General features: G+C 45.8%; 1 protein-coding gene and 1 pseudogene across 1 annotated transcript in view; both read left to right on the top strand.

The window, feature by feature from the left end:
• Positions 1 to 24,918, top strand: part of LOC147722749 (cytochrome c oxidase subunit 4 isoform 1, mitochondrial-like) — a 370,649-nt gene that overhangs the window by 53,749 nt on the left and 291,982 nt on the right. The window lies entirely within an intron of this gene.
• Positions 24,132 to 24,918, top strand: part of LOC147722750 (uncharacterized) — a 31,235-nt pseudogene continuing 30,448 nt past the window's right edge.

Genomic DNA, 24,918 nt, shown 5'->3' on the forward strand with positions numbered 1-24,918 from the left:
CGGACCGACACATTGTATGACAGTCAGAGATCCCACACTAGATGTTATCGATATTCAGACACATGCTACCCCAGAAGAAATAAAGAAATGGATTGAACTAGGAGGGATCCAGACAGATCAAGGTTGGATGACGAAGGGAAAATCTACATGGTTTCTCCCTGACTCTATGGTTCAAGTCATGATTAATACAGCACATAGTCCAGCACATCTAGGAGAGAAAGCGATGTTAGACAGTTTACAAAATCTTTGGAACAATAAACACTTACGAGCAGCAGCGAAACAGAAAGTGCGTACTTGCATGATCTGTTGTCAGTTCAATCCAGGTAAAAGCGTCCCTGTAGAGCAAGGTGGATTTCATCCTCCCGATCACCCTTTTGAAGTCCTCCAGATGGATTATATCCAGATGGACCGTTGTCGAGGATTTAAATATGTTCTCGTAGTTGTTTGTGCTCTGTCCCGCTGGACCGAAGCATACCCAGTCCCAGATTACACTGCTCCGACCACTGCCAGGCAGTTGGTTCGTGAATTTTTCCCACGGTACGGCTTGCCTCGTGTCGTGTACTCAGATAACGGTCAGCCATTCTCATCCGCACTAATGAAAGAAGTTTCTTTATTACTAGGATACCAGTGGAAATTCCATTGTGTCCGACACCCCGTAGCCGCAGGCCTTGTAGAGAGGCATAATCAGACATTGAAAATACGACTTGCTAAAATATGTAAAGAGAAAGGGGTCGACTGGATAGTCGCCCTGCCAGTGGCACTATTCTATATGAGAATGGTTGCCCATTCGAGATCAGGGCTATCCCCGTACGAAGTGGTTTTTGGCAGACCACCGAATATGTGGGGGACGCCCATTCCGAAAAGAATTACTGATGTTGATTGCAATATGTTGACAGATTACCTTGCCTCCTTGATGTCTGCACTCCAATCATGTCGTTCACAGGTTGCCGCAGCCTTCCCTGACAACACTGATGTAAAGCCACATGATGTCCGTCCTGGGGACCTAGTATTGGTGCGAAATTTTGATAGGAAGAGTCCGTTGGAGCCCCGCTGGAAGTCACCGAAGACCGTTCTTCTCACCACGAGGACCGCCGTGAAGATCGAAGGGAGAAAGGGGTGGGTTCATTCGAGTCATGTGAAAAAATTCCATGAACTGAAACCAGACCGAGACTCGTCCACCCCCACCAAAGACTGTGTTGAGCCAAAAGACTTTACAGCACCCGAACGAGAAAAAAACTCCCCAAGAGGAGTACAGAACGAAACTCCGATCTAGCAAGTCAGACAGTTTAATTGTTTAAGTCCTCCCCTAGGTGAATCGGTTAAATAGTTTCTGACATGTATCCCTTAGATCGAGATAGAGAGAGAGAGTTCAAGAAACGAACATATTGTAAATCACTGCGTAGTCACTGTATAGTGACATTGTTAATAATGTTTTTTCTAAGTCTTCTGATCATAGTTGCCAGTATACTTCTCCCTATCTACTACCCTATTTTCAGGCGTGAACAATCTGTTTACAATGTCTCTGCTGAACACACTTTTAGCGAGTTGCCTCCTCATGAACTCTCCTACAGACTTGCGCTGCGCAACAACACTTTCATTAGTATGCTACATCATTCCCATCAAACTAACAATGCTACAGACTGCTGGATATGTGGCCGACTCCCTCCCTACCAGAATTACAAGGGAGCTCTGCCCCTCTTTCCGTACCCGTTCACTCACAATGGCTCCTGTGGTGCATGGTTTAAAATAATTAATTCCTTAGATCCTGATATTGCTGTTTTCGACGGGGGTTGGGTTTGGGGAAACCTGAACTTGGTCCTGCTCGACGTCTGTTACCCTGATAAGGAGGGACTCCCCACTAGAATAGGAACTGATCTAGAAAATGAAGTGTATGGATTAGGTAATTATACAATTAGCCTTATGATTCTTACTGTTGAATCCGAAGCCGCACCTGTTATACCCACTATGTCAGTATTGCCAGTCACTGGTGAATTATGTATCAGGAAGAAAGGTTCAGTACACTTAGGTCATAGTAAATGCACTACTGTGGTCGAATTCAGTGATCATGGAAAATCGTCCTTTAAAGCTATCAGTCATTCCTATTTTGTTTGTGGTCATACCGCATACATACGTCTACCTCCAGATTGGGATGGTACCTGTTATATTGCATTCCTTCTGCCACCTGTTTTCCTAGCTCCTCCTGATTACCACAGAAATACAAATCTAGTAAAGAATAGACCCAGAAGAGATATCCCACTTGTCGACTACACAGAAACGGCATGGGAACAGTACACCGATTTCAATAAAGGATTCTTTTTCTTTTTAGGACCTGTTCAAAATAGTAAACTAATACGCAGATTAACTAGAACACTCGAAGCAGTAGTGAATGAAACTGCCTCCGCCTTAGGTAACTTAACAGAAGAGCAGTCCGCCATGCGGGTTGTTGTTCTTCAGAATCGTCTTGTTATTGACGTCATCTTGGCAGATAGAGGTGGAGCCTGTAAGGTCATCGGGTCAAGTTGCTGTGTTTTCATACCACAAAACGCACCATCTGTATATCAAGCTATTACACGTCTCCATAAAATTGCAAATCAGATACATCAGAATCCAGGCACCTGGACTTGGTCCGGTTGGTTCTGGACAACGTTAACCGCTTGGGGATGGAAGATCCTATCCTTCCTAGGCATTGGCCTAGTCCTAGTATTCAGTTGCTGCCTGTGCCTGCAGTGCGGGCCAGCGATTTGTGGACTGTGTGCCACTTCTTGTATTGAACATTCCAGTTTCCTTTCAAGCCGTCAAAGAAAGAAAGATGAGCAAATGATGTTACAAGAACAAACTGATCGATTCATGAGGATCGAGATTTCATGAAGGGTCCGTAGGGAACAAGGAGGGAATGAGGAAATATAAATTTTATGGTCAAGTTGTGTTCCCTAGCGCGTACCCCACCGACTCCATGTACCAGCTTAAAGTGCATGTAACTTCCCTCCTGTGTCAGTTATGAAGACGCAAATGCATTTGCGTCCAACGTTAACCTGTCCTCTTTCAGATCCACCCAGAATGGATTAAATAGCCCGTTCCTAAGTATGCTATGCCAACGTCTTTTTGTAGTGTACTCTACATGTTTTCCTGCTCTGGCAAAGTAGGCCCTGAATTTCTGCCATCGAGCCTCTTTTCTGGCTTCTGACTCTGACAGCCTCAGCCCAGGCTGCTTCTGTACCCGTGAACTCTGACTTACTTCCAGCGCGGCCCATCGCGCTCAGCTCAGCCTGCTTTCTGCCAAGTCTGACTATAACCTTCGAGTTATCTGTTCCGCTCTTCGAAAATGCATTCCTGCCTACTAGCTTCAGTAAACATCCTCCCCAGCTGCAGAGCCAAAGGGCCGACCTGTCTCAGTGCAAGTAATTCATAGCTCCTGTTGCCATGCTTCCATGGAAGGCCCCTTGCCCCCACGCTTCTCATGCAGACACTTAGGCGCTTATACACGCATCCACAGTTAGTATAGAATGGCTTCTACCCTAGAGACCTTTCCGTCCAGATAATATGGTTCCTAAACATCAGATATCAGATATGATAAAAGTACAAGTTGATCTGACATGCCAGACTTCTGTCTCTTTCCGTCAGTGTAAATGTCAAGTCCCCTGCACCCCTCCAGTTTCACGTCTATCACACGTCATGCAGCTGCGCGCGCATCCAAGCTTCCGATTTCTGCTGACATTGCAACATTTCTGTTAGTGCCACCCCTTTGTGACACCCATCCGTGACGTTTCTAGCACACACCTCCAGTTCACGCCTAGTCCACGCCTTCTGATTACGTACTAGTAACACGTGTATACTGTTATCTTGTCTTCTCTCAGCTGTTACGCCTACTATACTGTTTCTTATGACATGAATTAAGTATATAAGCTATGTACTGTCAATAAAATGTAGCGCGCTCTATCCCTTCTTCCACCCCTGCGGTGGGAAGAACATGATATTATGGTCCTGACCATTCCTTTTTGAGGAATAAAACCCCTAAGAACTCTAACACCACGGACTCTGGTTCTTTCTTTCCGATTTGAGTTATTATTGATTAAGTACTTACCTGCATAGAAATTAAGAGAGTAAATTATATATTTACGACACTTAGGGTGGACAAAAATATTTACAACAAGGGGTGGTGAGGGACAGAGTCTCTGAATTAAGCAGAAAGCTCTCACCCAGTCAAGAGATCAGGGCTAGATCCAACACCGTTTTTTAGCTCACTGCACCATCCCAGTTTCAGAACCTGGCTGTATGCAAATTAGTCTGTTCCTGTCCCAGTGCATGATGGGAACAGGGCAAACCAAACTACAAAAGCCAATTCTTACACTGGGAAGGAAACAAGCTCCCGGGGACCGGTTTCTGGCATTACAGCCGTCTTCGGCCCGGTTTGCTTGAATCCTGATGGTGCAATGAGCAAGGGTCTCACATCTGAGAATACCCTTCCACGCTTAGGGTGGACAAAAATATTTACAACAAGGGGTGGTGAGGGACAGAGTCTCTGAATTAAGCAGAAAGCTCTCACCCAGTCAAGAGATCAGGGCTAGATCCAACACCGTTTTTTAGCTCACTGCACCATCCCAGTTTCAGAACCTGGCTGTATGCAAATTAGTCTGTTCCTGTCCCAGTGCATGATGGGAACAGGGCAAACCAAACTACAAAAGCCAATTCTTACACTGGGAAAGAAACAAGCTCCCGGGGACCGGTTTCTGGCATTACAGCCGTCTTCGGCCCGGTTTGCTTGAATCCTGATGGTGCAATGAGCAAGGGTCTCACATCTGAGAATACCCTTCCACGCTTAGGGTGGACAAAAATATTTACAACAAGGGGTGGTGAGGGACAGAGTCTCTGAATTAAGCAGAAAGCTCTCACCCAGTCAAGAGATCAGGGCTAGATCCAACACCGTTTTTTAGCTCACTGCACCATCCCAGTTTCAGAACCTGGCTGTATGCAAATTAGTCTGTTCCTGTCAATAAAATGAGGTATACTCAGACATGAGTCCCTTTCTCACTGCACCATCAGGATTCAAGCAAGCCGGGCCGAAGACGGCTGTAATGCCAGAAACCGGTCCCCGGTAGCTTGTCTCCTTTCTGGTGAAGAATTGGCTTGGTAGTTTAGTCTGCCCTGTTCCCATGATGCACTGGGCCAGGGACAGACTGATTTGCATATAGCCAGGTTCTGAGCTGGGATGGTGCAGTGAGATAAATAACGGTGATGGATCAAGCCCTGATCTTTGGACTGGGTAAGAGTGGTCTGCTTAATTCAGACACTCTGTTCATCACCACCCCCTTTTCGAAATCGTTTTTGGCCACTATAGGTGTGGCAGGGTATACTCAGACATGAGTCCCTTTCTCACTGCACCATCAGGATTCAAGCAAGCCGGGCCGAAGACGGCTGAAATGCCAGAAACCGGTCCCCGGTAGCTTGTCTCCTTTCTGGTGAAGAATTGGCTTGGTAGTTTAGTCTGCCCTGTTCCCATGATGCACTGGGCCAGGGACAGACTGATTTGCATATAGCCAGGTTCTGAGCTGGGATGGTGCAGTGAGATAAATAACGGTGATGGATCAAGCCCTGATCTTTGGACTGGGTAAGAGTGGTCTGCTTAATTCAGACACTCTGTTCATCACCACCCCCTTTTCGAAATCGTTCCTTCCTAAGACGTCGTCGTGGTGCTGGAATTGTGCAGCAATTAAGGTGCCAACTTTTGTGGCATGGGTGACTAAAGTTATGAGGCAAGGAAATCCAAAATATGTAGCAATCCAGCTAAAGGCAAAGTAGACAGAGGATTCTGTGGCAGCCATTTTCATATTTTAAAACACATAGTTATTCATGTAAAGGTTATCCCGGTGCTATCGAAAACACAAAAGTTTAATAAAAAAGAACATTGCAAACAGTCATGAGATTATATTCAGAATGTGAATTATTAGTGTTAAATGGGTGTTCCTGCTTGGGAGCATAGGGACAGCATTTTATTAAGACCAAAGACGCACAACAAATGAATCAAACTTGTGCTTAATTTACATTCTGTGTTGCTCCGTATAGTATTTCTGAAAGAAATGACATAAACAATATTAAAAGCAGTACATAATATTGCCTTTGAGAACAATTAAGAATAACACAGCTTCTCTCAGACTCATATTTTTCCTTTCTCAGCTTGTTCCTACCATCTGTATCAAACCGGGGTCGAAGAGAAGGTGACATGCATGTTAGAAAGTCACCCCCTCCCCCACATCTCCTTTCACACTCACACGTGCAAACAACTGCGTAGGTGACACCACACCGACCGACCGTGGGGAAGTACGAGAAAGCAGAGGCAGGGGTACTGGGGTAGTCCTTGCATATGGGAGAGTTTAAGATATTGGCCTTGTAAATGGCAAAATGACTTTTATTTATGTTTCGAAAACCTGCAAGCGGCGCATAAACACGCTTTCTGTGCCTTGCTTAGAAGAAGCATGGCTGGCAGTAAAAGAGACGCAGTTACTTCCAGCCTTGCTTTGTCTGCCTCTTGGAGGCTTGCAGTTTTTCAAATCACATACATAAAAGGCATTGCCATTTACAATGTCAATAGTTCAAACTCTTGCTAATGCGAGACCTATTGCATTGCAAATGCTTGTTCTGCATTCCACAGCTTTGGGGATCCATACGTAACTGCTACATTTCTTTGTGATATTGTCTTCATTTTTTCTTTAGATTTTTTGTTAGATCTGACATTGTATGAAAGCGAAGTCTCTCTTCTCCAAAGATATTGAATTTCAAACGAAGATCAAGTCCAAGAAACAGATGTTAGTGATCAACCATCATTCAAAGAGCATGTGGGATCTTGAGGGCAAACACTACTCTGCCTTGGGTGAAAAATATTCTCTGACGTCCCATAAGACAATCATGGAATAGGAGGGAAATCTTATTCTGGCCCTGCATTGTCAAGAGAAATGTTTTAATGCACAAGCCACTTCCGAGGGTAGATTGGAATTCTTTTTTTTTATTGGCACATATATAACAACGCATAAACAATATTGTGGTACAAAAAAGAATTAATTGGCAGGGAAATCCATCAATAAAATACATTGCAATGGGGGGATAATTATTCATCATTAAATAATCACAATTTTTCCGCAAATCATTTGAAATTTGACAGTAGACGCTCACATTTTGGATAGCTGACGTTCAAATTCATATACTTGTGTTTCTTTCCACCATTCTTCATATGTAGGTGCAACCTCTGATTTCCATTTTTGTTTTGCAATCATCAGCCTAGCAACAGTCATTAAATTATTATTATTATTATTATTAAAATTTTTTATAGAGCGCGTAGTCACCCTGAGGTATCCCAGCGCTGAAGATCCCTACATCTGTGGGTTCGGGGGCTGAAAGGGGGGGGGGGGTGGCGACAGGTTTCAGATGAAAGAAAGTTAAAATTAAGGGAACAGGTGAGCTTTAAGCCGTTTCCTGAAACGTAAGTAGTTGGGTTCTTTTCTCAAGTCTCGGGGGAGAGCGTTCCAGAGGCGTGCGGTGTGGACCGAGAAGCGTCTTCCACCCGAGCGGGCTTTCTTGAATCTGGGCAGGATGATAAGGGACTCCTTGTCCGATCGAAGGGATCTTGGGGCTTTGTAAGGTTTTATGAATTTCCTAAGAATAGGGGGCCTTGATTCTGCAGTAGCTTATGCGCCAGGCATAAGGCTTTGAAAATCACTCGTTCCCTCACTGGGAGCCAGTGAAGGAGCTTCAGAGCAGGATTGGCTGAAGCTCTGGCGGGGGTGTTAGTGAGGATCCGGGCCGCCGCATTTTGGATTTTCTGAAGTTTGTTTAAAGTTGCTTCGGGTGCGCCCAGGTAGATTGCGTTACTATAGTCGAGCCTGGAAAGTATGAGGCCTTGGATGAGAAGTCTTTGCGATGTGGGTGGAAGTAGGGGCAGGATCTTTCTCATAGATTTCAGTAGTCCGAAGCAAGTACCGGCTACTTTTTTGGCCTGCGTCGTGAATGAGAGTTCGGTTTCGATCCATACTCCCAGGCTTTTTACTTCCTGTTTTGGGTCTGGGGGGGGGACCCAGGCAGGGTGGCCAGATGTTCAGGGGAAAGGTGAGTCTTTTCTGACCCAGAAAGAGAATGTCCGTCTTTGAACCATTCAGCTTTAAGGCTGAGTTGTTCATCCACCCTTGTATCTGCGTCAAGCAGTTGAATAAGTCCGCAGGTTGTTGACTAGGGTGGGATAGGGAGACAACTAGTTATGTGTCATCCGCATAACTGACGATGCTCACTCCGAACGGGGTGACGACCTCCTCCAATGGGGACATGTATATGTTAAACAATGTGGGGCTCAGGGAGGAGCCCTGAGGCACCCCACATTGGAGGGGTGTTTCGGAGGAGCAGGTGTTATTCTCCCAGATCTGGAAGGAACGTTGGGCCAGAAAGGAGGAAAGCCAGGATAGAGCAGTGCCTTCTACTCCTACCTTCTTGAGCCGTTTGATCAGGAGTTGGTGGTTGACGGTGTCGAAGGCCGCGCTCAGGTCGAGGAGGATCACTGCCACTGATCCTCCTTCGTCTAAGAGTGCTCTGGCCTCCTCCACCGCCGCCAGGAGGGCGATGTCAGTGCCCTGTCCTGGGCGAAAACCTGTCTGCGAGTTTTTTAGCAGATTATTGGATTCAAGAAACTGGGAAAGTTTCTTGTTCACCAGTTTCTCGGCGATCTTGCTGGTCCCAGGGAGGAGGGATATTGGTCTATAATTGGCCAATTCCGCTGGATCCAAGGAGGGTTTCTTTAGAAGCGCTTTAACAACTGCCGCTTTCCAACTAGGGGGGACGACTCCCTGTTGCAAAGACGCGTTAATCAGATGGGTGAGGGGGGGGATGATGATGGGAGCTACTTCCTTGAGGGTCCGTAGCGGTGCCGGGTCCCTAGGAGATCCGCTTTTGATGGTTTTTAGCGTGTTCTCGACTTCTTCGGTGGTTATTTGCCCCCAGGAAGTTAGGCGAGGGGAGATCGGAGTGTCGATGGGATCGCCAATGTCGCTCGGATGGGAAGAAGGGATGGAGTCAAGGATTTTTTGAATTTTTTCTTGGAAAAAGCTGGCTAGCTGGTGGCATTTTTCCTGGTCTGATTTGGGGTCTGGGGGGTTTCTCGGGGCGGGGTCGGGAACTTTGAGAAGTTCTTTCAGGATGGTATAGGTTTCTTTGCTAGAGCAGGCGGCTTTTTCAATTCTTTCCTGAAAGAATAGACTTTTTGTCTTACCGATAGAAGATTTGTATACTGATAGGGAGGTGAAATAGGCATCCTTATTAACATTGGATTTCTCCTTCCTCCAGGAACGTTCAGCTCTTTTACAGTCCTGCCGTAGCGACTTGAGCTCTGGAGTATTCCAACTGGGCCGGAGGTATTCGTTTGGTGTGTCTGAGGGTGGCGGTTTTGGGGAGGAGTGTGTCCAAAGAGGATGTGATCCAGGAGCTAAACTGTTTATCGGCCGTAATAGCGTCAGAGGAAAGCGTTGGAATAGAGTTAGAGAGAATGGCGGACCATTCGGATGGTAGAAGTTTGTGCCAACGTCTGTCGGTGACTTTGATTTTCGCGGACTGGGTGGTAACAGTAGGAGACTCCCAGGAGATGGGGATTAAAAAGTGATCGGTCCATGGCAGTGGCAAAGGAGGACTCGTGGTGATATTGGCGACATTAGTGAGGTCGGGATCTAAGAGGTGTCCCTTGTCGTGGGTGGGCTCGTTATTCACCAATCGAATGTTAAGTGACAGAAGGTCCACTAGTAGGTCAGAGGCAGACCGGTCAGCGGGATCTATGAAGTGGAGGTTAAGATCGCCTACGATAAGAAAGTTGGAAACGGAGGCGGCTAGTTTAGAAGCCGTTTCGGTGACTGCGTTGAGGAATTTCCCAAGGGTACCCGGGGGGCGGTAGATAAGCAGTCCCGAAAGGGAGTGCGTCGGGGAGGTTTGGAGGGAGAAGTGGCAGCTTTCAGCGTCTTCAATGTTGGCGTCATTGGTTCTACAGCTGAGGTGTTCTCGGTAGATTATGGCCAACCCGCCTCCTCTTCCTCTGGGTCTATGAAGGGTTTGGATGAGGTAGCCTGGGGGAAGGGCGGTGACAATGTCCGCATCAGTACTGTCAGAAAGCCAGGTTTCTGTAAGAAACAATGCGTCTAAGCCTTGGTCTTGGATCATCCCATTGATTTCGAGTGCATGCTTGGGGAGGGAGCGACAGTTGAGAAGACCCAGCTGTAATCTGGAATTGGCTGGGGTCTGAGTGGCTGTGTAGCAGCACGTGCAGCTTGTGAAGGGTTTACCTGCGTCGTGAATGTAGCGACAACCTTGGTTTTTTTCAGGTCGGAGATCCAGAAGCGTGTCTGCTGGGTACATCAGGCGACTGGGGGGTGGATCTGGCAGAGTCCCTGGGCCTGGGTCCGTCCGGGCCCAGACGGGCTTGCCTTAGGCGCGCTGACAGCGCGCCCACTGCGCCCGTCCGCTGCGCGTACGTGGGAAACACATGTTTAAGAAGGCGAAGGGGGCGTGGCCTCGAGTGAGTGGGCGTGGCCACAGGACCGGCTCACTCGCTGCTGGCGGCGAATCTGGGCGTTCCCGCTGCAGCGATTAGCTCTGCTGCGTGGGGAAAAAGAGAAGCGATCAGCCCAACAAAGGATCGATCAGGTGAAGGAGGGGGGGCAGTGACACAGTATACACCACACAAAGTTTTTAAAATCAACAAAGTATCAAGTTTTTTAAAAAGCGCTCCCGGCTGTGCCTCAGGACCATATGTACGATGAAGTGGCGGAGCGTGTTGTTAGTCTTCTAGGCTTAATAACACGCTCTGCCACTTCGGAAACGCAAGGCTGCACCATATATACAAGAATGTGGACGTTTTCCCCTGCAGTGGCGCTAAGTTTCAGAACTTAGCGCCAACGCAGGCACCCTTGCACCAGAGTGCGAGGGTGTCTGTGTGCAGGGGAGGATGTAATGTATGTTGTCTTGTAAAGCGCACTGCTGCCCTGAGGCGTTGTGGCGCTGTAGACCGCTGGGGAACCCGTCCTGGCTATCCCTGTGAGATGGTCCCTACTGGGTATCTCCAAGGTGAAACCAGGCATCCCCGGCGAATGTGGGGGGCCGTTGTAGAGATGAGGCAAGCTAATGCCCAGAGTTGCCGAGTGTGATCCCTGGTTAGAGTAGGCACCGAGGCGAGAATTATCGAGTCCGCTGACCCTGGTCCACGAACCTGCCGCATCGGGAATTGAACCCTGGTCCCGGGCCGTTCTCTGCTTCCGGGTCTGCCGCCTCTAACCAGTGAGCCACACCACTCCACGGTTATGTGTAGGAAGGTGTTGCTTCCTGCACATAAAAAATCTTAATGCCATTTTGTAACTTTCATGTGTGCTGCTTCATGCACAACATGTAAGTTACAAAATAGCATTTTTAAAAAGGTTTGTTTATGTACAGGAAGGGACACCTTCCTGTACATAAGCAACCAATGGCATTTTGCTTTTTCCATGTGTGCTGCACAAGGCAGCACACATGAAAAAGCAAAAATGAGTGGAAATAATGCACTTCTCCTCATTTCGCCACCTTAAGTCCAGCATTTTCCTGGTCTTCATTTGGGCGTTGCCTCCTATGGCGCCTCCCTTGTACATAGGTGGCAGTATATGCAAAAGAAACAATTGATGGACGGAATGCTGGACAATGCAAACATTTACTCCCAGTCGCAAGGATGTGGGATAAATCCATCATTCTTTTGCTCACCACACCACCCCAGTTTGGACCCATCCATATGCAAATTAGTCTTGACCCTGTTCCTTGTGGGAACAGTCCAGCCCGAACTGCCAAGCCAGGTCCTCCCTCGACCACAAACAAGCATCCTGGGACCGGTTTCAGGGCATCACCCTTCATCAGCCAGGCTAGCTTGAATCCAGTGGTATAGTGAGCACAGGACCCACGTCTGGGCATACCCTTCCCACTTAGGGCGACATATGCTAAAGAAAGAATTGAGGGGGCAGTGTCAAATGCAATGGGAGTTGCGGTGGAACGCCCACCACAACACCCACTTCACACCCCTTTCATGCTAAACATAGCTTGAAAGGGTGCCTTATGTACAAGGCAGCATTAAACCACTTAACGTGGCTTTAAACTGCCTTGGACATAATTGGCATGTTGAGGCGCCTAAAAGGGATTTGTTAAATGCAAATTCTGTATCAATTTTTAACCTCAGTAGAAACTGGCTATCGTCCTTGGACATAAGGCAAGGTCCCTATCGCCACGGGAACGTCACAAAAAGTGACATTCCCGTGGCGATAGGGGCTTATACATATTATCCCCAGTCTTTTGTTTTAACTCCTAATAAAATCTTTTTAGAAGTGAGTGCGACCCTTAACAGCTGTATATTTGTTATATTCTGTGATATCAAAGTATAAAAATTAATTAAGTCTGGGGCAACTAGTAAACATTGACACGGGTCAGCCCCTTCAGTTAAGCAACGTGGGCATCAATAGCATGTTTTGTACGATCTGCAGGGTCTGTGAGGGTAAATTTAGAAGTCAAATAAAGTGTGATACACTCGACCCCTCCGTCTGGTAGCATTAATAATTTTACAGAAACGGGCAAGGCTGCTGGACAACACCTTGCTCCATTGTTATCTCCCCTAAGATGGCCGACCATTTACTCGCCCATAATCCTGGGTTATGTGTGTGGTATTGCTTTAGACAAAACCATCTATCAGAGATAATAAACCTATTATAGCTAAAAATCATTTTGGCTATTTCATATTGAGCCAATGGTGTTGTACTAATAGTACTACTAAGTAAGAAAGCTCTTATTTGTAAGTAGTTAAAACATTAATTGAAATGTAAGGACAATTCCATCTGTATATCTAAGATTGATTTAAACCAGTGGTTGTCAAACAGTTCCCCTAAATAGGTAATCCCAGCCCAGTGGGCATGTATTTCGTGAATGTTGAGAAATGTTTTAATATTGCATTAAATTCTACTCAGATCTCCTACAATTGTCAACCTAACCTTTCTACAAAACCTCTCATTATTGAATATAAGACCCTGCTGCCTAGATTGTTATTCATAGATATTGTATATAGCCAGTTGGCCAGCTATGTTCATACAATAACTTAACACATTTGCTAATGCTTGCCCAATAATATAATCGCCACTATGGAGAGGCTCGCCCACCTCTATTAATAGGAAGTTTTAAGAATCTAATAGCTCTCCTTTCTTTCTTTTGTGCCCAAATCAATTTGGAAACTATGGTATCAAGCTGTTAGAAATATTTCTTTGGGATATGTAGCAGCAGAGCTCAAAAGTAATAGAGAACTTTGGGTAAGATATTAATTTTAACCATATTAATTCGCCCACCTAGTGAGATTAGGAGATGCATCCATTTAGCTGATAGCTCTTTAATCCACTGTAATGAAGATATATAATTCTCTCCAAAGCAGGGCCCTAAAGTCCAAAACTCAGATATCTGGCCGTGTAAGTAACCCCTGAATCTGAGCAGGTAGCCCTACCAGCTAAAGCTATTCGAGTTTTGTGAGAGTTCAGTTTGTAGCCAGAGATCATACTGAATTTAAGAGCTTCCAGCTCGATAGTATTGACAGTAGGGTTGACACAGTGCGAAAACACCAATACATCGTCAGCATAGACCATTAGAGGCGATGCCATGGTTACATTGGGGATAAGTAGAATATTCTTTCTTAATTCTTAATATATGGCTCCATGTAAAGAGCATACAGTCACAAGTATGAAACCCAATGTTTGACCAACATCATAGAAACATACGCGTGGCACCTTTAATCTGTGGCATTTTATCTAGTAGCCCTTTGCATTCTGTCATGTAGTTTTGTTTTTAACAGAGATATATGTTTAAAAATAGCCATGAGGTACATCTACAGTGTGAAGTGTTCATATTGAAGACCACAGGGAAATTTCCCTGTATTCCAAAAGTGTTGGTGGTACAAAGCCAAACTGCACATAAATTGTCTCTCTTCTCCAATAACAAAAAGTCCAAAGGATGGACGACTATGTATTCTGAGCACCTTTTTCACGAACTGGCAGGCACTGTGAGAAACCCCGCCTGACTTCAGCCTCAGCTCCAAAGCTCTCAATCATGGCTCGTTATAAACTTCTGGAGTCGACCCTGTTTAAAGCATACCCTGTATGAAAGGTGTTGTGGTGCAGGAGAGCCGCTCCCAGGTCAGCAGGGTCATTTGCAGTGCTTAATTTGTAAAAACAAATGAGTGCCAGGGCCCTCGTCAGGAGGTCACTGCAGCTTGCACCACACATTTCCACTGCCAGTGCTGCCAAGGACCGTACCAGCACAACTACTACCCTTCACACAGCTACAAGTGTGGCAATTCACATTGTTCGAGGCCCCCAAAGCTAAAAGAATGGCTAGGGCAATATGTACTGTTGTTTTTAATGTATATTGAATGAATAAACAACTGTTGTTCTGCTCACATCTAAAGTACACAAATAGCATCACCATGTGGCAGCTATCATAAGTACTGGTGCTGACAAATAAGTAATGGTGTAGAGCACCGGAAACCACTGGCTCAAATTAAGCACTGGTCCTTTGTTGTGCTCATCAAGAGAAAGCTTTGTTTGTTTCTTGCTATAAGTATCTGAGGAAGTCTTTCTCTTGATGTACACTCCAGCAGAGACCCTGCATGCTGCTAAATAGTAGGTGTACAAGTGTGCAGGTACGCACCCTACAGGTAACATAGCTTCCTGGATAGAGATTTCTCCTTACCTTTGGAATGTCTTGGCATATGATTAATAAAATGCATTGGGCCTTCAATTATTGATTATGCAGATGAAGCCAAGTGTTTTTTTAATGACAATTTTGCAATCTGCATAACTTAATGCGGTTCTGACAAACCTAAGGCTTGCAGCATGGGAAAACACAATAAGTATTAGCAGTTCACAGAAGAAGGCAAGGGACCATGGGCAGTGTCATCTAAACACAAATTCCTGTAATCTGACTCAACCCAGAAAAAGTTCATCCGCCTAGGTTAAACTAACTGCTCTCCGTAGTGCCACCCTGGATAGGTATATTCATTGTGTGGATGGATTTTTTGCCCTGAGAATTTCACCCTCAGGAAATCCTCAGATACAGACACGCAAAAAGAGAGGTGGCTCACTTGGTCATAAATAACTTTCTGGAGCACATAAGAGGACAGTTGATACAAATTGAAAAGAGCAGAACAGATACTTACTGCATACAGGCCTTAGCATAATAGTGGCTGATGCCAGGTCCATGGTTGTCTCTATACCTTGCTTGTAGGTTATCCACTGGTTTCTTGGGGGATGTCAACACAAAAAAGGTTTCTGTTTCCAGATACCCAAGAGCCTAGCTCAAAGAAGTAGTACAGTCAGCACACACTGGGGTTGACCGTGAGACATATGTTAATGTGTATAAAAAGGGAGAATTGCTCCTTTTTTTAGGTGTCCCCTCACTCACCGGGGTTGCCCCACGGTGACATGCTTCATCATTGGGGCCATCCCAGTCCTCTACGGGCTGGGGCGTGCTACGACTTGCGGAGTTACGTAGGAGCACTTTTAAGGACTATGTGTGGTGCATGTGTTATTGTGGGGAGTGGACTATGTGTTGTAAGATAAAAATACCTGCCCAGTAGGTTTTCAATAAACTTTATTCTGGCCTCTAGGTGGTAATATTAAAAACGGGGTGGGGAGATAGGCTACCCTAAACTCAATGTGTTCAGATGTTCCTATCAACTCCTATAGTCGACATGTTTCGTGCATACCCCAAGCACTTCTTCAGGACTACACAGGGACCAGCCCTGTGTTCGCCACTCCTTAACTCTCCAATTAGAATTAATCAGAATTACTTTTTAAATGCAGCAAACTATATTAAGTTCATGCAGACAATACCTACGTATTTTGTTTCCAGAAAACACGTGGTTCCTGTAAGATAAAAAACATCTTAAAAAATCATGGGGTGAATACCCCCAGAAACTCATCACACATAGTTGGCAGGCAGAAAATATGGTGATTTTCTGTGATCTAGAAAACGGACATAATGACCGTGGTTGTTTTCATGCACAAAAACGTGACTTATTTCGTGCATACTAACGTGAAAAAACACACCACTCTCAGTGACACACCCAAGCATTCATCAATCACACTCACTCATACATACTTTTCAAGAGACCTAACTGGGCCCCATGGAGTCGGAGGGGTATCGATATCCTAGCAACTCTGATGGAAGAAGAAAACGAGGTTTTTGTAAATAACCACAGGTCCGCGCCGGATGGCGATAATAGCCACATCCTTTCTTGGGCCCCAAACGCCCCGTCCAAACTTACTTGTGCACCGGATACCGCCCGCATTCAGGCACCTACTTGTGTCCCTCCGGTCCGGATGTTATCGGACTGGGGGATGCGGTGTTCTATATGAAGGAGTGCCGTTTCGCTGTTCACGCTCCACGTGTGGCCATCCTAACGTGAACTAGAGCGTAACGCGCCTACCGCCTCTAGACTTTGCGGCGGCCATCTTGAGGGTACCGATTACGTTTTCATATAACGAAAACGTTTTAAACGGTGCTCTAAGTTTATGGAAGTGCCTAAAAAATTTAGGATGATATGTGAAATATGATACATATTATCAGGCATTAATTGGCTTGGTCATTTTTCAAGTGCATCCATCACATCTTAAGTGTGCAAAGCGCTGGTGAAAGGGGTGTCCAATAAATATCATTCTTTCTATATGCTTTTAGTATATAGTGTTTAAACACTGTTGGTTATTCCTCGCTTTTTGTTAGATGATATAATCTTGCTAAGATTCGCAGAGTGGATTAAGTTACCCTTATCCTCGCTCACAGACGGTTTTTGAAACAGAAGTGGTTATGTTGCTCCACTAGTCTGTTATCTTATTTCTTAAATAGACTAATGATAAATCATTCAAAATAAATGGATTTTGCGAGAGGAGTCGAAATAACATCGTCAGTGTTTTGAGATGTGTCAGTTCGGTAATCATATCGACACACATGATGCTCAATGAGTTTTGTTCTATATGAGTAGACACTCATATCAACAGAATTCTTCATGTGAACTGACCCCAGGGGATATCGTCATTGAGTCCCACAATGTGTGAACGGAGTCTGAACACCCAACGTTGTTCTTTCTCAAGTAGTTTCTTTTCCATGTCAGCATGGGGCTGTTGGGTTTCTAAAACTACCCACCGTAAATCGTTGGGTGTGTGTGCCATTTCCAAAAAATGTGTGGTCATCTTTGTGTTCGAGTGTTTACACCTGAAATTGCTTCGATGTTCCACCATTCTCGTGTTGACCTTTCTGGTGGTCATTCCTATGTAATGCAGATTGCATATACATGTGATCATGTATACGACCCCTGACGTGTTACAGTTCGAGAAATTCTTCAGGTCCCACACAAGGCCTGTGTTACATGTCACCTGTTTTGTAGTTTCGGTAAGGTGGCATACACTGCAGTTAGAACATGGGTGATGACCTACTGGTAGTGGATGCAGTCTTCTGATCGGACCTTCCACATTCCTTGGACGTGTATGTACCACCAGATCTTTTAGGTTTTTTCCTTTTCGATGACTGAACATAGGTTGGGTGATATTCAGACCTCCACTGTTCAATGTTTTCCAGTGTTTTTTTACAATTTTCGTTACCTGTTGTGAAGCTACCGTGTAGGTAGTGATGCAGATGGGTCTTCTTTCAGAGGTGTCTGTTGGCGGTTCCTTTTGTTTTGCTTCCAGCAGTGCCTCCCTGTTATTATTGGATGCTCTTTTCTTTGCTCTTTGAACTATCCTTTTGGGATACTGTCTTTGTTGTAGTTTTTCACAAAGCTCTTTTGCTTGTACTTCATAATCACTTTTCTCAGAACAGTTCCTCCTGAGCCGTAGGAACTGTCCAAAAGGCAGATTTTCCCGGAGCTGGCGTGGATGAAAGCTTTCAAAGCTAAGCAAGCAGTTCCTTGATGTAGGCTTAAAGTGCGTTGTGGTAGTTAGTTTGCCTCTTTCAGCCTTAATGTTTAGATCCAGAAAGACCAACTGGTCACGACTCATAGTAGAGGTGAACCTTAGGAAAGGATCTTGTAGGTTCAGCCAGTCCAGAAACCCATTTGCCTCTTGCTCACTCCCATTCCAAATGAGGAAAACGTCATCAATATAACGTCTCCACAACTGGATGTTGTTGGAGTAAGGGTTATCTGCATTCAGGATTTTCTTTTTCTCTAGCCAGTGCACATACAATCCCGCCACACTCGGCGCGAATGTGCTTCCCATGCTAGTTCCATGGGTTTGTTTGTATATTGTTTGTTGGAAAAGAAAGAAATTCTCGGTTAGCGCCAGGCGGCAACATTCCAAAACCACATGTCTCGGTGTTTTGTAGTCCCATTCGTTCTCAAACAGGATGTCCTCCAGAATTTGTAGTGTCTCCCTATGGGGGAGGCTTGTATATAGGCTCTCCACGTCGAGACCGATTAGAATTTGCATGGAGGGGTCAAAAACTAGGTCTTTTATGAGGCACAATACTGATTTAGTATCCTGTAAGTAGGTCTCTGTTCTCTGTACTATTGGTCTCAAGAATGCATCTGCAAACTTGGAAAGTGGCTCTAGTATAGACCCGATCCCTGAAACGATTGGTCTCCCAGGTGGTTTCTCCAGTCTTTTGTGGATCTTCGGGATCGTGTAGAAATACGGAGTCCTGGGATGTTTATTTTCCAGAAAATCCGATTCCTTTTTGGTGAGCCAGTCATTTACCAGGCATTCTTCTACCATTCCGGCAATCTCAATTCTTATGCGTTCCGTGGGGTCTGCCCTAAGAACCTCATAATTTCTTTGGTCAGCTAGAAGTCTCAGACATTCATCCTCATAGTCTGTGGAGTTTTGTATCACAATTGCCCCACCCTTATCGGCGGGTTTAATTGTAATGCTGGTGTCGTTAGCTAGTTCGTGGATGGCCTCTTTCTCAACTCTGCTGGTGTTGTGAAATGTCTTAAAGGACCCTGTATCCAAATCTGTCACATCCTTTAGGATGGCCTTTTCAAATGCCAGTAGCTCCACTGGTAGACTGTTAGTAGGGGGGGTGAACGAGGACTTCTTCTTTAGTCCTGTGTCACTCACAGTTCCCACCGGTTGAGGTTTATCTTTGAAATAAACCTGTAATTTTATACTGCGAATGAATTCCTTCAATTCACAGTACAGTTTAAATTTATCCAAATTTGTGGTGGGGACGAAACCTAGGCCTTTTTCCAAAACTTTATTTTGAATAGGTGTTAAAACTTTATCAGAGAGGTTCACCACTAGGCTCAGATGTTGCTGGTTGACGGTGTTGTTACCGGTCCTTGGCTCCTCGTGTGGGTTCTGGTGGTTTCCAGAGGTTGTGCCCATTGTACTTGCTGTCCTCTGGTTTTTCCTCGGCCTGGTCTTCTTCCTCTCCCTAAAAAAGGCTGTTGTGGCATGCCTTGCATTTGGGTGTTGTCCCAGAATGGGAACGGTTGCTGTGGGTATGGTTGCTGAAACGGGGGGTGCCCGTAGAAAAACTGTGGTGGGGGACCCTGGTAAGGTTGCCAGGGGTTCCCTCTATTCATTCTCCTCCCCGCTCTGCCTCGTCTATTTCGTGGTTGGTTACGATTATAACTACTGTCAGAAGAGTCTGATCCTGTGTCCGAACCGCCACTGTCACTGCTATAGCCAGGGTTCCTCCCAGAAAGTACATATTCTGCTTTTATATATGGGTACACTTTTTCATGGGAGAAGGTTTTCTTATCTTTGTGGAATTTGGTGTATTTCGTGTCTTTGAGTGATATCTCGAATTCTTGGGGGATGTACCAGAAAATCTTGTAGACACGCAATCCAATGGCTAGTGCTATTTTAGGGGAAAGGTCTACTCTTTTTGCGGAGATGTAAGCAAAGCCAAACCATGGCTCACAGTCTGAGCAGCATTGCAAGAAAAATCATTTTCTGTCAAGGATGGGCTGCTGCGAAGGCCTCTTTTGTTTCCTTCCCAATTGCCCTAGAAAAGAGCTATTCCTCCCAGTAGCCACTGTGCCCTCCTGCATTTAGTAAGCACCTACAAGGTGTCACGTGTCTCCCTAAGAGGGTCTTAGTTACACCTTTGTGGTTCTTGATTGAAGATTATAAATTATACAAGTTTTGAGAAGCAAAGCAACAAAACTACCCCAGGACAGGGTTGAGAAAGAGTCCAGCATAAGGAATAGTGGAAGGGATACCCAACAGTGTATGCTACTGCAGAAAACGGATGCAAAAATAATGAAAAATACAAAAAAAGTAAGGGGACGATGAATGGGATGAAAAATCGTGATCCAAGCCTCCTTATAAATGGCGTAGGCAGGACATGACATCACAGGAAGGAAAGTTAACTCCATTTTAAAACAGGAAACTCTGACAACAAACATTGTTAATCTCATCATCTTGGATAGCAATACATTTTAGATAGCCACGTCTTCTTCTTCAGAATAATGGTGCTTCCTTGGGGTGGACAGTGCAAGAAGTAGAAAAATATGTTTAACATTATTCCTTCTATCAAGTCAAGCGTCTTGCACTGTCTGTGGAAACCGCTACCAGCGGGTAAATCACCAAGATGGCGCAGGAGCACCAAAGCGAGCCAGATGGAGCAAGAACAACGTTTTCAACAAGCAGGAAGACCAAAGACATCGTACCTTGCCACCTGGTGGCATTGGAGAGACATGAGGTGGGGGTGTTTCCAGAGCAGTCTGAAGTCTGGAAGAAGTATTCATGAGGTGGGGATTCTGTGGGATAATTAATGTATCCTTCAGAAACATTGTTACAGAAGGTAAGTCATATTTTTTTCGTTGATGCTGTCAGTGCATCATCTATGTACCGGTTTTGAGTCACTATTAAAAAATATTCAGAATCCATTCTGATGCCGGGGCCAACTTTGAAGATGAGGAACTAGCTGGAGGTAGAGCATCCTCTAGAAACAGCATTACCAGAGGTAGGCAGCTCATGCAGCTCCCCAAGAATGCCAGGATCTGCTGCAAGACAACAAGACCTTAACCTCCTGCTCACAGCGGCGGTCAAGATGGTGTTGACCAACTGGAAAGACACAGCAAAGGCAACTTTTAAAGCCTGGTTCAACTGGGTCACTTTCCTACGGGCAGCCGACACCATAACAACCAACAGCCTACCGAACTCAGGAAAAAAAAGCGGGATGTGGATGTCGCTAGACAACTACCTGTCCTCCCATAAGCCTCCCTGAATGCCCAGACTAGGCAACACTGCACAATCCACATGCATCGCCTACTCAGCGACACAATTGCTCTCTGCACTCTCTATATCTCTACACCTCTCCTTTCTCCTTTCTCTCCGCGCCCACAGGAGGGTAGGAAGATAATCAGACAGCGCGCAAGGGATGTGGGGGAAGCCTAAAGGATTAAGAGAAGAAGATGAAGCCAGCGTGAGAACATGGACTATGCTATGAACTTACAGGCACAGGCCAATAGAGACCCTATCTTTATTTTTCCCATCCCCCATGTGTTTTTATCTGTACCTTGTATATATGTCTTATTTTCAATAAAAAATTACTGAACTATAAAAACACCATGCCTTATCTTATACCTGGGAAATAGAATTCAAAGTGTGCTGTTTTTTTCTGCCAGCAATCTTGAAGTTTTTCTCTTGTCGCGTTAGAAGGGGGTTCTGCAAGATATCCCTTTCACATTATTTGCATCTCTTCACAATATATATCTGTGCGTGAAAGACGTTCTGTCAGACAACGTCGGTTATTGCAGACCACTCCTAAGGCGAGTTACTTTTAAAACCTGAAATGCCACCCACACACTCTCTTTCTTTCTCTCTCCCCTGCTTCTTCGCCCACTGGTTTACTTTTCTTTACAGTTTCTGTCATATAATTGGTTGTAAAAATACTGTGCTCGATCACAGTTGACTGCGCCAACCGTGCGGATGAACTTTGTCTCCAAACGTAGCTGGGCGCGGTCGTATTTCTAACACAAGGTTTATAAAATGCGAAAATACCAGTTAGAAAAGAACATAAATTTCCACCCCCGTGTTGCTTCCTTCTCCGCCCCCCGTGCCACTGTTGTTTTTGCATTAACGAAATGGCTCTGACAGAGCTCTTGTGAACGTGCTCCGCTGCACGCACGTCTGCTGTGACCAGGAAACCAATGGCAGCGCTCACAGTGGAATTGATGAATTCGTGAAAGTGACTTTGAGAAATCGGCGCTTCGTACAGCTTTGTCAATGTGTGAAAAGGAAAGCTCCCCTGGTGTATGTTCCTTCCTCTTTTTATTGAAAAGAAATTCACAATAAAACATACGTACCATTGATTGTATTATTGTAATGTATTAAAGCGGGGTGTAGAAGTGTTTATTCGCACGCACCATATGGAATGTAGTTTGAAGAGCGCTGTCTTTGCTTTAAGCCTATTTGGGAAGTGTTTGCATCTCATGTGTGATGACCACTGAGGTGCAGTTGTAGGGTTAGATTTACAAAAATTGGGGCATATTTACAAGCCTGTATCACCACAGGAACGTCACTTTTTTCGACGTTCCTGTCGCAGTAGGGGCTTTGCCTTGTTCACAAGGCGGCGTTAAGCCACTTAGTGTGAGAGGGGTGGGCAATGGGTGTTGCGGTGGGCGTTCCACCGCAACACCCATTGATTTTGACGCTGCTCCATATTTACAAGGGTGGCATAAATATGGGGCAGCGCCAAAATTAAGACCAGGAAAAACCTGAGGGCATATTTACAAAGAAGGGGCGCTGCGTTAGCCTTCTTGGCCTAAAGCTGTGCTCCGCCACTTCTGAAACGTAGGGCTGCATCATATTTACAACAATAGGTGCAGCCCTGCGTTTCCTCTTGCGCTGGTGCCAAATTAGGCTGCCTTGCGCCAACACAGGCACCCTAATAATTGTTAATATGCAGGAAGGGACACCTTCCTACACATAAACAATCTATTTAATTTCAGTTTATTTTGACAATACGTGTCATAAAAGCATTGTTACATAAAATGGAAATATGTAAGATTAAAAGTAAGAAGTAAAAAATCATACATACATGTGCTAATAATCATAAAATATCAACTCGTCATAATACAAAGCGAGACAAGTACATATCATAAAAACAGAAATGTATAAAAATAGCAGTGGATAAAACGTTAAAATAATTGGCCCAGGCCAATGCACAAAGATAGTGTACAAATTCTATGTCAGGACCGGAGGCTTCAGATTATGCTTTGTCCCTTCTTCGCTGTTTATTTAATACAACACACAGCAGCCAAAAAAGCAATAACATGAGTCCTAAACCTCAAAAGAAAGGATAAGGGCTACAACATCAGTAAAATTTCCTCAGAAAAACTACAAGTCCCATAACAACAAGCAAGGCAGTCCACAGTATAGTCCTTCCCCGATGTCCATGACGGCTAGATAGGACGTCCTCCCTGTGACCACTTCCTCTTTCTTCGCTGCTTCGCAGCCAGTTAAGTGTTTTTCTCCTCATTATTGTGGAATTTTGGGGTTGTTTGATGGTTTTGATGTACTAGGTGTTTGGTCATTGACAATTGCAGCTTTGTTTCTGTTTTTCCTTGCTCTGTTTTCCTTTTCAGAGCCCCTACGGAATCGCGGGGACACTCGCTGTCCCTTATGCGATTTTTCCTGGTTTCACGGCCTCCTCCGGCCGCTAGGGGGTGCCTGAGCGTCTCGCTGTTCTCAGCGCGTTTTTTATCTTCAGGAGAACCGCGCTGGGGAGAGCGAGCCGCCGGAGCCCTCATTGCCGCCTCACCGCTACGCCCAGGGCCTCCCTGGGTCTGTATTCAGCCCTAGTACCCTTGTTACGCCTCCTGGGGTCAGTAAAGCGGTTCGACCGCGTTGGCATCTGCGGGCGTTTTTTTCTTTGGGGCACTTTCAAATCCTGCTCTTGTTCTTATTTCAAGCGCGCAGGGAGGTGGCGTTGACCCGGTTCTGTGTGAGGGTCTGCGTGCTTTGGGGTTTGTGTCCCGCCCCCTCCCTCCGGTTCCACCGGGGCCAAAGCTGCAGACTCGGTCTGCTCCACAGTTTGTGCAGGTTGCTGCCTGGTGCCCTGATCTTGTGCCTCACAGACTTTTCCTGCTAGTGGGTTTAGGTCTGCAGAAGGGTTCTATCATGGATCAGGAGGAATACTATGAAGAGGAAGAATCCCATCAGTACTTGAATGATGAGGAATTCTATAGCGCAGTAGACAGCTCTATATACCGATGTGTACAGGAGATTGTAGGTCCTATGGAGGAGCGCCTATCTGCCCGCATTATGCAGGAGTGTGAAAGGGTAACTCAGGCCCATTTAGGGTTTCTGGGGCGACGCAGGGTGTGGACAGGGACGCCTTTGAGCGTTTGCATGACGCTTTTCTGGCCAAGGCGACCGCGCCTACCCCTGCGCCTCCATCAACCCCGGGCCCTTCGGGGTCCATAGGTACGGCTCCCTCATCCCCGGGTGGTATGTCACCGGCAGACACGGATTACGAGGATGGGTCTGTGCGTTCTTGGCGCCCTTCGGGCTCCGCCGCCGACTTGCCCCAGGATAGTTCAGGCATGCTGGACCCGGATAAAATAATGCATCCGCGGTCGGCTGCCTGGACCCCTGGGGAGAAGGTGGCGTAGTTCGGCGCGGGACGCCTCCGCAAGCCCCTCGAAAAGGAAGCAAGGAGTTGTCTGCGGGGAGAGTGTCCCAGGCCTACGTTGGAGGGCAAAGTGGCCCTTACGCCCGAGTTGGACCCTAAGATGGCCACCTTTCTTGCGAAGTTCATTAAAGATCCTCGCAAGGGGATTGATCGGTCCTGCCGTTCCTGTCAGGACAAGCTTTTGGACGCCATAGGGCCTATCAATAAGATACTACATATGGCAGAAGAGGCTAAAGTGTCAGGGGGGACCATTTCTCCAGACGTACTGTCCAA

This window comes from Lissotriton vulgaris, chromosome 4_1 (genome assembly GCF_964263255.1).
Source record: "Lissotriton vulgaris chromosome 4_1, aLisVul1.2, whole genome shotgun sequence".
Classification (NCBI taxonomy): Eukaryota; Metazoa; Chordata; class Amphibia; order Caudata; family Salamandridae; genus Lissotriton; species Lissotriton vulgaris.